This window comes from Pleurodeles waltl, chromosome 1_1 (genome assembly GCF_031143425.1).
Source record: "Pleurodeles waltl isolate 20211129_DDA chromosome 1_1, aPleWal1.hap1.20221129, whole genome shotgun sequence".
Taxonomy (NCBI): Eukaryota; Metazoa; Chordata; class Amphibia; order Caudata; family Salamandridae; genus Pleurodeles; species Pleurodeles waltl.
Window position 1 is genome coordinate 933040259 of NC_090436.1, and position 14433 is coordinate 933054691.

The following is a 14433-nucleotide window of genomic DNA, read 5'->3' on the forward strand; positions in this document are numbered from 1 at the left end:
CTTTGGTACCCGACCTGTACCGCTATGTCCCTTTACCTGTCAGTCCCCTTCTCAAAAGGTCATTATAGGGGTTCCACACTTCATTGGTAACCCATATTCCTCAAACTAGGGCATCTAGAAAGAGAGTGTTTGGACCCTCCCTGGAGTATATACCCTTCTCAAAAGTGTGTTTCTTGGCTGGGGTCATATTGGCAGCTGAAACATGAGGCAAGCATGGCCCTAAATACAGCATCGGATGGAGGTAGAACAGACTTGCAATGCACACAGCATCCTCAAATGACACATGCTGTCCACCACATATTCTACAACACTTACAAACTCCAAATCTATACTATCACCCTTCCAGCCATCTATGGTATCATGTACATGTCACTGGGCCCAGAGGTAAATGGACTACTGCGTCCTTGCTCAGCATCTGTGTCATCAGACTAGTGAGGATCAAGTAGCTCTACAAGTCCATAATCTGTGTGCCATTTCAACATGAGGTGCAATGTATGTAGTCCACCACTTTGACACCCCTGGTGCTACATCAGGCCTTGGCCAGGCATCATGGATGCAAGGTGGGAGTCACCTGATAGGGGGACAGGAATCTTCCAACTGTCAATTCTGAAGTTTGGTAAAGCATCATTCATGTGTCCTTGGGTTAACACCTTCTCAGAGCCCGTGCTACAAGGGGGCACATAATTGCTCACAATGGGCCCAGATATACAATTCAGGCTTACTGCACATACAGTTTGGCCAAAGCATGAACAGTACATCTATGTTGTATACAGATTTGGTTCCTATTGCCACCTACCCTGTGGTATGTTATGCGAATTGGGTAATGTGGCACACACATGGTGGCTGTATGGGTGCCCAAAGGGGGCCAGTAATTTTGACACTGCACTTGGTGCAGCTACAGTATCCTATTTATTGAACAACATGTGCACATGCATGTCAGACATCTCCAAAGTACCAGGTACACACTCAGCATTCACATTCTATGCACATGCGATGTGACCATGATCACTCACAAACATCATGAAGGGTAGACCATGTTGGTAAATCTGCACCTATCTAGCTTGTTACATACCATAAACATGTGTCACAGCCTACTGGAGCAGAGTTGTATTCTCATTGTGTACTCAACTGACTGTTGGCCAGTACAATAAGGCTCCTTGCACAACCACTGCCTCACTCAAAATCTGAAGAGTAGTGAGACACCGTGGTGCAAGTGTCCCATACATAAGCCCTCTAGAGACCTCAAAACATGTAAATCACCTGTACTGTTTCCTGAGTAACTGAAAGCTATGTCTGGCACACAGTGCTGTCAGAAGTGTTGTGACATATATATTGGCAACAGGCATACTAATCAGATAAACAGCAGCTCAGACACATATCATGATTGACATCCGTGTAAATTTGGGCATGCTTTTCTTTTCCTAACACTCACTATTCCTTAGTGGCACACTTTGACACTTGTACAAAAATCAGCTCATACTCCATTCTAAATATAGCATCAGACATGATGTCTATATCCTAATTCAGGCGACATCATCTCATTGGTCACACATCACATTTCACCATTGTATTGCACACATCAGACCCTCTCACACCAAACCCTGGAATGACACACATGACACACAAGGTGACACTTACTGGTTGCATTGGGGTCTTCAATCAGGACACTTCTTCATTGGTGTATGGTAAAGGCTCACCTGAAATATATGACAGGAAAACATAGCTTAGTGATTTTCTGACATTTCTGTGCATGGACAACAGTTTCACATTTAACTTGTTAAGCTGAGTAAAAAAGTCAGCTTAGTGGTAGGTCAGAACAACTACCAAACATTTATAATCTGTCTGTGAGGTGAAGGGCCGGATTAAGGAAACCCTGGCACCACCAAAGCATCACTTTCCCTGATGCTCCTGTGGTGCATTTCACTGCACCATATGTACATGGATTTGTCATGCAGCTGTTTTGTTGCGTTACACCTGCATGTATATATGGGGCAGCATGGCATACTATTCTGCATCAGAGGGGCATGCAATGGTTGTTCCAGTGGCCGTCCAATTGTAACACCCATTGCTTTTGACCCTGCCACAGATGTTGAAGATATCTTGCCCATTATCAATGCAAAAAGACTAACAACTGCCCAGGGGTGGTGTGAGCATAGCAAAATGTTGAGGAATACATTGATACATCCTTGTTTCTTGTCACTAATATGTGTGGGCCATTTCAAGGCACACACACTAGATATAAAATGCCATGGCAGTTTCCTCATGTTCACGTAGTTGTCCCTTCCTGCACATTAACTGAATTACATTATGGATGGAGGTCTTGCCACTTCTGTGTGGGCAGCCATTGTCACCTTAGTGGACCATTTATGTCCAGGAAGGGAAAACAACCTGCGCATATACACTCCCCTCAACACAGACACACTTGCACTGTGGTCCAAGTATCCCTGTGTTGGTGCAGGCTACTGAGTAATGTGCTAGTGCTGCAGCAGATGCAGGCCTGGCCCATACTGCCTGTAAAGTGGAACAGGCCTGTGGTATAAATTCAGAACATGTGTATCAGACATTAGAATCATTATGGGGTGTATGTGATACACAATGTACACAAGGAGAAATGTGCAAGTAGTCTGGACCCAGTGACTAGCTAAGCTCCCTTAAATTATGTTGGCCAATTAAACAAAAGAGCAGATTTAAGGAAAGTGGTGCTGCACCTAGTGCCTCGCAAACATCCTTCCACCGCTTAGTGCCCCACTTTTCCCCACCATGTGTGCGCTGTATGAAATATATAGCGCACCATGCCTCTGTGTATGGGGCATTTGTGTCATCTCATATAAACACAAAGGGGCATATTTATACTCTGTTTGCGCCGGAATTGCGTCGTTTTTTTTTACGCAATTCCGACGCAAAACTAACTCCATATTTATACTTTGGCGTTAGACCCGTCTAGCGCCAAAGTCCATGGAGTTTGCGTCATTTTTTTGCGTGGACACCTACTTTGCGTTAATGAGATGCAAGGTAGGCGTTCCCGTCTAAAAAATTGACTCCGAGGCATGTGCGCCGTATTTACACTCCCGGGCAAAATTTGCGCCCGGGAGTGGGCGGGTCAAAAAAAGTGACGTACGGCCGCTTTTGCGCCGTTTTTTAGCGCCTGGTCAGGGCAGGCGTTAAGGGACCTGTGGGCTCGGAATGAGCCCAGAGGTGCCCTCCCATGCCCCCAGGGACCCCCCTGTCACCCTTGCCCACCCCAGGAGGACGCCTAAGGATGGAGGGACCCATCCCAGGGACATTAAGGTAAGTTCAGGCAAGTGTTTTTTTTTTTTTTTTTTTTTGTGGCATAGGGGGGCCTGATTTGTGCCCCCCTACATGCCACTATGCCCAATGACCATGCCCAGGGGACAGAAGTCCCCTGGGCATGGCCATTGGGCAAGGGGGCATGACTCCTGTCTTTGCTAAGATAGGAGTCATTTCTATGGGGGTTGGGAGTCGGAAAAAATGGCGCAAATCGGGTTGAGGTGAAAAATTTGCCTCAGCCTGACTTGCCCCATTTTTTGGCGCCCAAGCTCCATATCCCCCTACGCCGGCGCTGTCTGGTGTACGTCGTTTTTTTTCACGCACACCAGGCAGCGCCGGAGGCTAACGCCAGCTAACGTCATTCAATAAATACGGCGCCCGCATGGCGCTTTAGAATGGCGTTAGCCGGCGCTAATTTTTTTGACGCAAAACTGCGTTAGCGCAGTTTTGCGTCAAAAAGTATAAATATGGCCCAAATTATATACTCAGCAGGAGTGGCACTGAAATTTTTGCACTACTTCTGCAGAGTACATAGGGGACCATCATATTTAAAGGTATGCCCCCCCTTTCAATGCCTGCTCCGAGCAGGTGTTCAAAGTGTGGGAATAATGGTGCTAGGATATATAAAGTTATTCCCTGCCTCATTCATATTGCTCCCTTACATAGGTAGGACCCCCTCCCATACATGATGCCTGACACAGACATCATGTTGTGCAAGGCTTAACAAAGTGGTGCTATGCATGCATTGCACCACTTTGTAAATATGGTGCAGAGATCATGGCAATTCAGCCCCGCCTTAGAGTCATTTATGAATTTCACAATGGCAGTGCTAAAATGGCGCTAGGGACACTTAAATCTGGCTCACAACAACCTGTCCTGACCATTGACAAAACATGCTGCACTAAACCTTATGTCTGCCTGTCATGCACATGCAAGTAAGGATGTTGCACTGCAAATGGGGTACGTACCAACTGGTCCACCAATCTGTATCCCCAGGTGATCCAGTAGATCCTACTCCCTTGCTATCAGGTCAGCCCAACAGTGTTTCAACTGGTGGTCGGTACACAGTGCTCCAAATATTCTGTGTAGCTGGTGGAGCACCTTGGCCCATCGCAGCTTCTGTGCCTCTGTGGGGTAGCCCTTTATTACGTGGCCACCCAAAACTAGCATCATTGGAACATAATGCTGCTCCGGCCAAATGAACCCTCTCGGTTCATCTGCTGCCATCTTGATTGCCCTCCCTTTGCCAGACATTATGCAGTATGTGCAAACTGTAAATGTAATAGCCCAAAAAATTAAACTTAACTAATTACTCCACCTACCCCCAATTACTCCAACAAACTATGACAACCATCCCACAATACAATGACAAATGCAGGACTAAAACACTACAAAAGACTGAGGAAAAAGATAAAAAGCACACAACAGCAACAGGACACAGCACAAAACTCTCCAACAAAACCAATCCTCCACCAGCACCAGTTCTGCACCTCCTCACACAGTCACAGACAAAAAGACTGTGAAGTGAAAGTGAATGCACAGTACCATGTATGGAGCCAGGAAGTCCTGTTTCATCACTTCCTGGGCCTGTGCATCACATTTTCTAGTATGCATTGTTTTTTGTTTTTTTCCCCATTGATAATGGCAAGGCCTCAAGACTTGGGATTCACACGCAGGGGCCATGCGTTGTTTCTTTGCTTCGCAAAGTGAGAAGTATTGGCGTTTGTGGCAAAGATTTGGATGCATGATGCTCATGCATTGTATTTCTTCCCATGAAGCCTGACAAGGCCTGTGGACTGGCGATTGATGGGCAGGGGCCATGCATCATAATTTTGGCATAGCGGAGTATAAAATATTGCAGTTTGTGTCAACATTTTTGACGCATAATGGGAATGCGTGGATTTTGTTGGAAAGGCTGACAGTGCACCCAGATATCCATTCCATGTCACAGGGGCTATACATGTATGTAGTAAGTATGGTATGGCTACCTGAGTGTGCATGTTCATACATATCTTAACAGTAACATCAGTATATGCTACGATTATGTTTGTATGTTTGTGTGATACATACAATGACTGATACCATTTTCATAAGTGCATGGGTTGCTACAGTTTGTACACATACGTTACGACATGTGTACTAGGATTGTACATATGTGATCTAACACATATTTGTGGGTCTACAATCGTGTAATGTCTGATGTCCAAATGTACATTTAACAACAATACAGTAGATATGATAAGCTATGTCCAATGCATGGTAATGCATGTGATACCCATGACAAATCATACTCGGAGGATGCAGTGGACAATGGCTGGGTTCATTTCACGTTACACTTGGTAATGTGAGTGCATGTGTGTCCACACTGAGGTGTGTTGTTAGGTTCAGTCTTCATGATGCAGGAAATGGTGTACTCACATGTGTCAGTTAAGGTTGATATGTGCTGTGTGTGTGGAAAGACATGTGTAGTATCATATGTGCAACATTATACAACAGCTCTGTGTTATTGGGATATGAAACCTCACATATCTACCTTCCTGCATGGACACATGTTGAACTTTGTTAAAATGGATGTGTAGTCATATCAGTCCCACCTGTGCTTCAGTATGCTGGAATACATCAGATGGTCATTTAAGTTGGTAAATGATCATGTGACACAAATGCATTTTCATTAGTGGAAAGTTGACCTTTGTGCAGACTCCAACACACAATACCGGGCATGTGTCATTAAAGTGGCACATGTGTGCAGAGATAGCAGACAAATGTGTGCATGCCACAAACTAGGTACTTACAATCGTCCACAACATGTTTATTATGATTGTCACATACAGTGGCATACAACTGTGCAGCAGTGTCGCAGTCAGGCAATGATGGCAGCCTGGTGATCATTTGTACTCTGTGACTTTTTATGCCCACACAGACACATGATTGCATGTTTTGGTGCAGGTTAACAGTGCTCCACTCTGCTCAGTACACTGTGCACATGCATCAGGACCCTGACTGTGTTAAGAGTCGATGTAGCCTCAGCATTGGGGTTAGGAGGTGTTGAGTGGGGATCTAGCCTCCTCATGATAGCTCTTCTGGGGAGCATGGCGCAGTCACCTGCAGACTGACGCATGCACATCTGTGATCAAATGGCCTGGGATTTTCATTTTCTTGTGGGGTACTTGGTTTCAGGCTTGCCCTATCATGTACAGAGGACTGGCTACTTGTACATGTAGGACATGCCTCATCATTTGGAATGGTATGACAGACATGGTAACACATTCTTAGTAATTTTCATTTGTAGCTTGGTTAGAGCCTGTATCTATAGTCTAACTTGTAATTTTTGTGCGACCCAGGGGATAGATGATGTCATCTGTCACTGCCTTCTGTCGGAATAGTATGTGATGGGCAAGTTCAATGTTATTCTTGTAGCAAACATGAATGGGTTATCTACTGACCTAGGCATCCTCCCTGAACATATGTTGGGTGATCACATGATGAAATTGTTGTGTTGCACAGTCAGCATTGGACTATGTGTGTACATCCTCCATGATTTACAGCACATCTTGTTTGAAATAGATTAGGTCCTACATTGATGGCATTACTTAGACTGCTTACACTATGTACACATCTTCCACTGCAACATTGTCTGGTCATACATGGACAGGATTCAACGTGTGACTTGTGTAATTTGAAGATGTACACATCTTCTACTACTGGCTACTGGGATATTTTCCCTCCAATTTCCAGGCTTTGCAAGATTACATGACTTACACACACACACATGACAGTACACCGCCACAGAGCTTGTGTAGTCTCCTGGTGATCTCCCATGTTGTATTTCCAAGTATCTTTGGGATTCTCTCAGCTGTCCTTCCACATCCTTTGGTTACATGGGTTTGCACGAAAGTCTGCGTTCCACAACCTATATCACTGTCACCATGAGTGTATCTTGTTAGTGAGTGAAATCATCTCAATGCTGTATTATTTATTTGCAACATGCAACACATCTGTCTCCTTCTTCAGCCATACGTTTTAGGATGGGTCTGTGACATCTTTGGACATTGCTTGACATACTTGCACATCTCACACTTGAGTGGCATGTTAGAGACCTTGACATTTTAAGGTATTTTGTCACTGTTGACAACTTTCTCTTGGTCAGGCTTGTGTGTGTCAATGAGAGGTGTGTTTTCATATGTGGTGTGTGATGGTATCATACAGACTATACTGGGTAACCTTGCTGACACGTGTCAACAATTGTAGGTAATTGCAAACCCTTTCCTACCTAGGCCATACAGCTGTACATCAGTCTTCACATGTATTTCTGGATTAGCTGCATGCATGTGTCAAGACAGCAGATTTGTGTGACAAGTGTTTTAGAATGTACAGAGGGAGTGGGACAGACTCTGCCTACATATCACCCAGACATTCATTTGGTGGTCATTCTCCTATTTTATAGTTAAATCATGGCTATGAGCCAAATGTATGGAGAGTAGATCAGCACCCATTGCTGATTCACCTTTCTAGCAACCCTTAGTGCACTCCACAGCCAACATGGGTGTTCGGTATTTGAAGTACAGCACACCATGTGGCAGGGTTGGCCCCAATGGCAGTGCCAGAAAGTAACACCATTAATATTTGGTGCAGGTTTAGGCTCAAACATCGGTTCCTAGCCCTGAACAGTCAGTGAAGGTCCATTGATACCAATGGTCTCCACCCTTGTCACACATGCACAGTGATGGCGTAGCAGCTATTTGTCTGAGATGTGACACAGTTCAGTTCCTATTTTTCTAATGCACCATTTGGAAACAGCCACTACTGTATGTACGCCCCCCTTGCAATCATCTTGCCATCTGTGGGGATGATGTGGAAAAAGGGGTAGGAATTTACACAATGCCCACTTAATGCCGCATATTTTTTGTGGTGCGTGGATCTAGGCCTTTGAGAGCCACACGCCATGTGTTATGTGACACTGATGTGTGGCATAGAGGCACTAGACCCTCTTACATCACAACCTATGATCCAACCATGTAACTGTTGTGTTTCTTTCCTGCTCTCTGAGGTATGAGCAACATTCCTATGGTATATTTAGTGGAGAATGAGTAGACCATAGACATTAAGGTGCAAATTGATTTATTGGTGATAATTACAAAGTGATATTATTATTACAGTGTCTATTTGTAGAAGCTCCTGTGAACTCCAGCAGCAGTGTTTTGTAGTTCTCCGTCCAGCTGTGCTGCACTATTGTCATCCTCCTCCTCATTGGGGACATTTACCAGTTCATCTTAGGGAACATTGGTCCTTATACATATCTTATGGGAGATAGCACATACGAGTATCAATCTACGGGTGGTGCATAAAGCAGGTATCCTCCTGTCAGGGCCAGGCTGCTGAACCTTCATTGTATGCAAGCTCTTCCACTGTTGTTGTGTTGCCAAAAGGAGTCATCAACCATGTCTGAATGCCATAAGCTTGGTCCGCTGCAAAGGAATGAGAGAACATGTGTTGGTAATTCATATTTGTGGTTTCGGATGTTCCATGGCAGATGTTCGTTTAAAGTGGAGTGGTGACTCTGATTTGCTTCTGGTGTTGTGTGTGTTCCTGTTTTGTGGTATGGTTGCATTGGTTTGTGTTGATGGACATTCATGGGTTGTGGCTCAGGGACATGGCGATTGTCAAATAAATCCAAACTGACAGTTCAACCATGCTAAACATGTGTTGTGTTGTTCAAATTTGAGGCTGTCTCCTATTGTTAGTAGAACCCACTACATCCTTGCACCACATTGGTGCCATTTTTATTAACACCATACTAGCCCTACGGAGCGAAACTCAGGCCTCCATGTTACTATAGTAACCCCTTCTGGCAAATGAAAGCTGTGCAAACCATCATGTGTACAAGGGTGTGATTCACACAGTTGGAAGAGTAGTAAAATAGATACAGTGGACTCTTCAAAATTCCTATGTATGATTTTTCACAGACACTTCTAACACATGCACAGTGCAAGATTTGGGAGGGGAGGCACCATATTTTTGCATGGGTCACTATGTATGGTGCAAGAAAGGTCAGTTATGTTCTCAATACTCCTGCAGAGTCCTACTATGTCATCCATTATCTTTGCAGTGTTGCACGTACTCTGCCCCATGGTGGGCCGTTTTTTGTATATGGTGAACACATGGTGGCATTAGGGAGTGCTAAGGAGCGCATGTGAAGTGGCACTGGACTAGTTGCTGCACCACTTCTCATTTATGTGCCCATGGTCTTTCATGGCTGGTGATGTTGTATTCCTATGTGTGCGGCACAATGTAGCTGACAGGTGAAGGTCCACACTACAGGTATGTCAGGTATATGTAGGTGATATGTGGTTGGTAATGGCAACACTTGGGTGGCATTCGATATTGATGTCGCCAGAGGCTTGAACACCATGACAAATGTAGGACTGTGCCGATGTGTGACTTTCTTTACATTGACATGGCCTATGACATTCACACAGCTGAGCTATTCATTGTTTAGTGTAATGTGTGTGGGATCTGTATTTAGTTGTCCATCAGTGGTTTGGGCCCAGCTTCTGTATGCAAAGGGGACATAGCACCACCTGTCCTTCACGTGATGTGCCTGTCAGGCTGTGGATGTATTATTATGTGATATGGGTGTATGTGTGCGTGATGTGCAATGAATGCGGTGTAGTGTGGCATGTGGCATATGTGTTGTTGTCTGTACATCTGTATTCCCCTGCCCATGTGTGTTTAGTGTGGTGTATGTCTTGTTTGTCCTACAAGGTTGGTGTGTTGTCTGTGTACTAGTTGGCATGGATGGTGGCTTACCTACGAGTAGCCCATTGCCATATTGCTCATCCTGTAACAGCTCATTGATGGTGGAATACGGGAATTTATAGGCATCATGGATGCTACCGGAATATTTGGCTAGGATGTTTGTGAAGAGCCCACAGTGGTCCACAATGGCCTGTACATTTATGAAAGGGGTGTGTTTGTGGTTCCTGTAGAGTAGTTCCATTGCTGCAGGTGGCACAAGATGGACATGGGTGCAGTCCAGTGCACCCAGCACATACGGGAACCCAGCAGTTAGGTAGAAACCTTGCTTGGTCTCCTGCTGCAGTTGCTGGGTGTTGGGGAAGCAGATGTTTTGGATTGTGGGGCAGATGATTACATCCAGAATCTTTGGTAGGAAAGCAGAGAAGGCAGGATGGGAGATACCAGCCACTTGTGCTCCCATTGTCTGGAATAATCCTGACCCCAACATATGGAGGACAGTCAGGAGTTTAGTCATGGGTAAAATATTTGTTGGAGTTTCCACCCTTGCAGTGATGTTTGGCTCTATGTGGTACATCTGGAGTACAATGGACTCCTGCTTCAGATGGTAAGTTCTGATGACATCTTGTTCCCTGAGGCCAAGGGTGGTTGTGCGCTTTTGGAATAGCCTTTTCTGCTGCCTTTGTGGCTGCTGTGTGGTGTTTGGGGTTGCCGTGGTGATGCTGGGGGGACCTTTTGTTGTCGATGTCATCTGCGGCGTATGCCATGCTGGTGCATTAACAGTTCCATGTTGCCCAGGAGGTTGACAATGCTCCTTCTGTGTGTTTTCCCTGCATAGTGGTATGTGGGCCTCATTTTAACACCTGGTCTGACAAGGCATTAACATTTGATGGAAATCGGGCCTTGTTTAATTTTTTTAGACTGATTCCTTTCTGTGCGTCGTTTTAGCGTCGGGTGTAAATATGGAGCTGGAGGGCTAGCATCATTTTTTGGAATGCCTACCTTGCATATCATTGTAAATATGCGCCGTACTGTTTTGTCTGTTTGTACAGATCATGCTACCAGTAGCGTTTCTGAAGTCAAGAAACTGTTGCCACCACACCAGTGTGTGCAGACACCAGACCCTCATGTGCAGCTACTTTTACATCTAGCCTATGCTCCTGCTTGGGTATCACTTGGTCACCCACTCCCAGGAATGAGGACAAACAGAATGTTTTGGGCACTCAATAGATAAGAATACTTTGCTGCACATTTGTGAGGTAAAGGATTGCCATTACGTGAAGCAGTGGCAGCAGCCATTATATTATCGTCTACCCTTGTGTGAGAAAGAGTAATCACAGCTATCACAACAGTCTGAACTACAGTTTTCTGTGGCTTCATCCACCAATAAATTCTTTGCACCATGTACACTGATACGTTGATGACTCAATGTATTCATTACATGAACCTGTGGAAAAACATTTTCAGATGTGCCACCTTTTCCCAAAGCAGCTTTTGCTTTGTTTTTTGATTTTTGCAAATTGAATTTGTAGCTGTGTTTGGCTAAACTGACCATTATGTGATCTAATCACACCAAGTGTCTGTTTAAGTCACCATCCATTGGACAGATGTCATAAACATAGAACAATGCTGCTAAGTCAATTTCATGTAAAACTGGTGTTACTCAGGTAGCAAACAATCCAGGATTGTTCTTATACCCCTGGGGGATTCAGTGAAACCGACAATGTGAGCCCAGGGCAGAGAACACATTTAGAGTTCTTCTTTTAGTTTCTATATATTGACAGAAAAAGCTATTGGAAATGTTCAAGGTTGTTTTGTATTTTTTATTGCTATGTTGTTCATTAGAGACATACTGTGTGAGTTTTGAACTGCAATGATGCATGTGTGACTGTTTAAATGTCTGCAGTCTAAAACTATATGATAGAAAAGATCTGGCTTCATGACTGCAAAAAGAGGGTTATTCATTGGGGAGACATAGGGTTACATTTCACCCTGGTATTCAAGTTCTGAGAGAATTTCCCTCATAGAAGATTTTGCTTCATGTTTAATAGTGTATTTTGGTTGCACCTTTGGGCTGAAAAGTATGGGTATTACGGTAGGCAGAACCTTTGTCCCATTCTACATGATTGCACTATGACACAGGGGATTGAGCAAGAGCCCAGTCTTCGTCATATGCCTATTTAACTGCTTCCGGAACAAGAACTGAGAAGGAAGGTAGTATAAAATCTTATTGTGGGACATTTCTAAAAAACTCAGGTGACCAATCTACTTCAGCCAAAAGAATGGCATAACTGGATGTTAATTTCACCCTCAAAATCACTTTAATAGTACATATAATATCGCCCTCAATTTGAATGTCCAATTCATATAGTCTGCTTGTAGGCCTCACCAACTGATCTGGTGTTTCAACTTGTACAAATTTAGCAGTTGCTCTTGAAACCAAAAACTCTTGAAGATTTCGTCTGCTCTGTCTGGCAATGTTAATGCCCACTTCTTGTTCAGAAGGAGTGTTCTCAGTATGCAAGGCATTTTTAACAGAAATACTTGCCACTTTCTTCTTATTAAGTTGTGAGTATGAACAGAACTCATGGAGTACAACTTTTGCGGAATTCCGCGGAATTGTCCAAAAACCCTGTGAAATTCCACTGAGTTCCATGTGCGGTGAAATGGTGCCACTGAACGTCAATATTAAATCTCAACATGTTTAGTACAGAGGCCTGGAACCAAAAGCATAACTCTAGTTTCCCTTGGCCACCGAAGGGCAGTTTAGCCAATCGCGCTCTTGCTGATAACCTTATAAAATAAGGAATATACATTTAAACATGGCCTGCCTAGGCTAATGCTGTGTGCGGTGGGGGTAACTTGAGAGCTCTGCAAAATACATATTGAGAAATATAATGAGAAAAGTTGCTATGGTGTTTTTGAAGAAGGGACGCCTGCTCGTGAGGGAGTTAAACAGTGGTCCCCTATCGCTATTATTGGCGTGGACAATCATGGACAAAAAGTGTATGTTGTGAGCTTGTGTAGGACTGCCATTTTTAAGGCCTCGCAGAATGAACTAACAACATTTTCCCATACCAGCCATCCTACCTTGAGGGCGCACTTTTTCCCAGTGCACTTGCTAAAGACCTCCAGCACTTTCTAAACTCAGCATCCCCTTAATTGGCTTCACTGTGATGTAACAACCAAGGCAGTGCTGCCAATGGCTGGTCACACCAGAGGCAGGAGGAAGAGAGAGGACTGCTTCAACAAATCCCACAGACACAGAAGAGAGACTGGAACTGGTGAGGTCTCACATCAGTCATCAGCCTTGTTTGCTGCTGCAGACAGGTACGAATTGGCTCTATACAGTGAAACGTAGTAGCAGTAGGCACCAACTTCCTGTTTAAACAGGTTGCTTAGCAAACAAGTCTTGTCTCTCTAGACACAATAAGCTCAGTTACATTCTTCCAGCTCCATCACAGAGACATTGCTTGGTTAGTGGAGCTTATTATTAACACTGTTGTGTAACTATACACAATTCTTAACACTTTGGGTGGGTTAAGAACATTCACACATCGAATAAAGCCGTTCCATTGGATTCTGGCTTCCAGAGTAATAGTTAAACAGCGTTCCTCATCCTTCTGCATAACTGTGAGTTTTATAACCTCATTAATGCAAGGCTTATGGAATGTGAAAAAAGTATGAGTTCTATTTTTCACTCAATTTTTATTATTGAGCCATAAGGTGTAGTACAGTTTTCCCAAGATTGCACAGTGGGTCGAGGTGGTAGCCAGGACTCGAACCCCCTGTTCTCCTAGACAATCAACATGACAATGTGCACTGTCCCTAAACTAAGCTGATATGATGCCTCATGAGTAGGTGAGTTATTAGCCTAAGTCAACAGTCATTCAGCCTGCCTGTTACAGCCAGGCTGGGTGACAATTTGTGTCTGAAAGATTCACTGTGCAAAATAAGAGCAGTGGTTTAGCACGGGCTCCATCCAAGAACAGTGAATTGTGCAGCTTTTTATGCAGTGTTAATGACAGTATTTCTCTAGTTTGCAAGGGCTTCTGAACAAAGCTTAAGCCTGCTTCGATACACATAGACAGGGCCATTTTGTCTGGTGGGCGTTAAAACTCCGACATACAGCAGAGGATGAGTATTTGCTGAACTCCATGCTCCAAGTGAAGCACGGAGTTAGCAGGACACCACAAACTCTGCAGGCAAAGTGGAGATTACCACCTACACATAGTAAATTGGTGTTTTTGTTGTGGATATTTCGCTTCCTTTTTTATGATGATGTGGGATGAGCATTGTGAGTTAGTTTTTTGGTTTCATATACTCTTCTTGCCTTACTTTGGATCCTCCTCCTCTATCAGAGTGTTTGTCTGGTGTGTCCTGCAAGGAACG